Below are 4,537 nucleotides of genomic sequence, written 5' to 3'. Positions count from 1 at the left end.
TGTACGGGCCTTGGAAGGAGAGCTGATGTCATGTCTGCAGCACATTTGAAGAAAACCGGCTAGGAAGATCTCAGAGCCCACGGAGATGGCTTAAATGCCTGATACGTTTGGGTTCCCGAGCCCGTCCAGTTGTGCATGTTTCTTTTCGTGTACCTCATCTTACCCTCGAGAGCAAGGCACAAGGCACAGGAGTGGATTCTACCTCTGCCATTTTACCAATAACGGAACTAACACTGAGACAGGCTGAATAATTTGCCTCAGGACCCAGAGCTGGTGAATTGCCAGGAGTGAAGTTGCCCATTTTGGTTCCAACTCCGGAACATTCTGCTCTGGGGAGCAGCCAGGCTTGGAATCCAGCAGTGCAGGGAGAGACTGTCTCCCCACCAACCCACACCCACCCCCGAAGGAAGTAACCTGAGTCCTTGTGTGCTTTTCAGTGTGTGCCGTCCCGGACCTCTGTTCAAGCTGGTTAACTTGTTTAGGCCTCTGTGAAATAGGAAAGGAGTACACGGCTAGACTAGATAATTAAATAAAGAATGTTTGGCTTCAGATGTGTAATTTAGGCTGCTAATGTGGTTCTGTTGGTAGAGTGCTCACCTAGTGTGCTCGAGGCTCTTACTTCAATCTCTAGTACCACATAAACCAGTCATGGTGGTGTAAACCCATAATCTCAATACTCAGAGTTGGCACTTTGTCTAGGCTCCGGCCACAGCTACCTGGCAACAGCCAAGTGTGCCTGACTCACTATAAAAGGGGCTGCTTGCCCCCTTCTCTCTCTCTTGCTCTCCTGCTCTTGCTCCCTTACTCTCTTCACCCTCTCTCCCCATTCTCCTTCTCCCCACCCCTCTCTCTGTCTGCCTTTCTCTCAACTCCCCTCCCCATGCCCTGAATAAACTCTATTCTATACTGTACCATCATCGTGCGGCTAGTCCCTCAGAAGGAAGGGATGCCTCAGCATGGACCTGCAGAGGCATCCACTTCCCCCACACCTTACCGCACCCCCACCAAACATATCCTCCCTTTCCTCTTAGGAGGTGCAGATGGAAACAGGAGGGCCAAATGATCAAGCTTATCCTCAACTACATACTGACTGTGACACCAGTATGAGCTGCATGAGACCCTGTTTCAGAAAAATTAAAATGAAAGAAAATGTTTAATCCCATCCACAGAAAGAGTAGATAGTCAAACAGGCCTCAAAACCTTGGGTCTTCCTATAACCTTTCCCCATTCCCATTTCTCTCTGCCTCTCCTTGTTTCTGTCTCCTGACCCCAGATGCCTCTTCCTCACATTCCACAGCCTGAAAGGCTGTCTGCACCCAGCCATGGTTCACTAACCCATGAAATCCAGACTCATCCATCCTTGCACTGAGGACATATCGCGGCCAGGGATGTCAGCCTGGCTTCCTAGCATCTTGCCCATCCTGCCCAGGGTCACTGTGGAACTTCAACATTGGGACATCTTATGGTGTTGCCTCATAGGCCCGCCACCACTGTCGCCCTATCCCACAGCCCTTCCAGTGGAGACATTCTACCTTGGTGTGCAAGCATGACCTCTCAAGCATGCCCATCCCCCCCAACCCCCAACCCCCAACCCCCAACCCCCGCTTTTACACCATACTTGCCACTCTCCATTCCTTCCTCATTTCTGCTTCTGAGTTTCCCACTGGCCTATGCTTACCCAACAAGATTTACTTTACTGAGAGTTAAACTGCTCTGCTCCCTGTCCAATACATGAGCACCACGATCCTTTCCAAGAGGAAGTCACCTATACTTATCACATGGCTTCCAACATCTTCCCTACCTGGTCATTCTCAGTTTCCCCAACACCAAGATACAATGCTCTATCCAATTGCTCCAAACAAACTGATTAACCTTTGCTGAGGAAGCCCCAGATCTCTGCCTCTCTGCATCTCCGCTTGGAGTCCACGGAGTCCACGGTGGGTGGTACACTGAGATAGGTAGCTGTGGGCTCAGATCCTGCCCCTTAGAAAGGAAAAGGCACTAGGGTAAAGGGTCACAGTCAGGAAGATAATTTAGGGCCCATCATTGCCCTGCAGTGTTTAAATGGCAGGGAGACAGCTAGTCACAGAGAAATATCTCCAGTTCAAGGCTGCACGAGAGGCTTGAGGGTACGAAGTTTTAAGAAATATGTCCCTTACAGGGTGTAAAAATCTTAGCAACCCACTGCCACCTCCAAGAGTGCATAGCGCCACCATCTCAGGCTAGGCAGACTAGATTGGGTCATGCCCTGTGGTAGCTGGAGTTTTTGTTTTGTTTTGTTGTTGTTTTGTTTGGCTCTTTGTTTTTTGTTTGTTTGTTTATTTGTTTTTACTTGTTTTGAGACAGGGTATCTTTGTACCTTTGACTAGCCTCTATGTGACTCCCTAGAAACCACAGAGTGCTGCATGCCTCTGCCTACAAAGTGCTGGGATTAAAGGTCTGTGCCACAGCTCCTCATTGGCCTCCGGGTTTTAATTTGCTCTGTCCTGTGTACTGATCTGCATTGTCCTTTGTTCTGTCAGTCCAATCAGAGCTTTGTGCAGGTGTTCAGTTGCTCACGTGAAATCCCCTCGAGGCCTATTACATCTGAGTCTGTCAGTCCCTTCAGGGAAACAAGAGCAGACTGAGGAAGAACACGGAGACTAAGGAGGGCTAATATTGATTGAGTGAATACCAGGTACCAAGGTCGCTACCTTTATCATCCCAGCGCTATTTCTCAAAACTGTCTCACAAAGCACTAAAATTACTTCCCAACCTTCACAGGGTAGCAAGGCAAAGGTAAGAGGCCACATGGTGAAGGACAAGGCAAGACCTGAGGCCATCAACAGCCAGGCATGGGAATCTTGACCAAGACAACGCACCTGCAAAACATGCCTGCAGCTTAGCTAAAAGGTGGGGAGGAGGAAGAACGCTAACCTACTCTGCAGGTTCTTGAGTCCAGAAGCCCTGTTAATGACTAAGGACAAAACCTCCGGCTGCACCTAAACCTTTAGGTCTAACGGCCTCGGGAGGAACCCTAGCAGGAGACGGAGGGTGGGCAGGAGGCTGGCAGGCTGCTGCATTAGCGAGCAGAGAAATGGCGGATACCCGGAACGAGACCGAGGCACCAGGCCACAGGATCCACCAACACTGAGGCGGGTAGCTAAGCCCGACGGTCCTCGCCAATGTATGAAAAGGATCCCGCGGGGAGGAGATATCCTTAGAGATGGGGAGACTGCGGCAGACAAGAATGTGGGTTCGAGGCGGGGGAGAGCAAGAGCGGAACCCTCCGCCGAGCTGTGGAACGAGGGCGGCACGCAGAGCAGGGCAGACCCTAAAAGAGCAGGCAGGTGCGGGCGGAGACCTTCAGCTCAAGGACACGGAGCCAGGCTGGGTAGAGGGAGCGGCGGCCCTGAGAAGCCCGCAACCGACCAGCGCGCAGCCCCGGGCAGAGTGTCTCAGCCGCCCCCGCGCGCCCTCCCCGGTCCGGGCCGCGCGCGCCCGGCGCTGGCATGAAATTGGCTGCAGCCGTAATGAGTCCGCGCGGCGCGGAGGAGGCTGAGGGCCCGCCAGGGAGCCCTGTGCGCCTCGTTTAGCTTGTTTATTGTTCAGGCCTAATTAAAACGTTCCACCGCGCTGCGTTTACATCCGCCCCCCGCTAATGAATTCGCGGCCGCCGGGCGATTTCGGAAACTGCCGCGGGCCGGAAGGGGGTGGGTAGGAGGCGGCGGAGCTGGGGAGGGAGCGAGGGCGAGGACGCCCCCGCATGCATCTCTTCCACCGCCCCAGGAGCCTGCAGACATTCCGCGCGATTGGCTCCGAAGTCGAAGTGTGCTTCCCCAGCCACAGAGTCCCAAAAACCGGGACAGGCATTTGGAGGCGTTAGAGATCTGGTCAGAGCAAAGGGAATGAAGGCCAACAGCCAGAGTCGGGCCCGGTGTGCCCGAGGCCCTGACGCTATTGATGGCCTATACGCATGAGCGCACCTGCTCGGGGAAGCGCGTCCACGCAGCATCTGTGCGCGCGATCGTCTTGTCAGTCTCCCTCCAGCTATTTCTCCCCAGCAGGGATAGTCTGGGCCGGACTTGCAATACTTCTGGACTCCCTAGCTGTAGCTGTTTGCCAGTTTTGCTGTTTGCCTCCTTGTCACGACCTCGGAGAGGGCAGATGGAGCCAGTGGAGTGAGAGAGACAAGGCTCCATTCCAGCCCCGCTGCTCCTGCAGACACCAGCAAGCGCACTCGGGCACACATAGCTCGCGCATTCACTTCTCACGGTGCCTTCCGCCGCATGTAGCCAAATGAAACACCCAGAAAGCAATGGAAATATTGCTCACACACGACCACGTGGAAATACACAAATGAACAAACACGCTCAGACATAGCTTAATGCCAGTCGCACACAGATGGAAAGACAAGAGCCTGGGGCATAAAGCCACACGGCACAAAGCTACTTGGATATACATGCCCCTTCACACACACGCACACACACATGCACACGCACACACACTGCACATCTATCTAGAAAATTGTGCCATCTAACACATGTCAGTGTGCCCT

General features: G+C 53.2%; 1 long non-coding RNA gene across 1 annotated transcript; it reads left to right on the top strand.

Moving 5' to 3' along the window:
• Window positions 1-3,648: 3,648 nt before the first annotated feature.
• On the top strand, window positions 3,649-4,150 carry Cistr (chondrogenesis-associated transcript). The gene has a single exon (NR_104335.1). It is a non-coding gene; the product is annotated as a chondrogenesis-associated transcript (long non-coding RNA).
• The last annotated feature ends 387 nt before the right edge of the window (window positions 4,151-4,537 follow it).

This window comes from Rattus norvegicus, chromosome 7, assembly GCF_021556685.1.
Source record: "Rattus norvegicus strain SHRSP/BbbUtx chromosome 7, alternate assembly SHRSP_T2T, whole genome shotgun sequence".
Lineage (NCBI taxonomy): Eukaryota > Metazoa > Chordata > Mammalia > Rodentia > Muridae > Rattus > Rattus norvegicus.
Note: the sequence above shows the minus strand (reverse complement) of the source record. Positions and strands in the feature narration are given on the sequence as shown.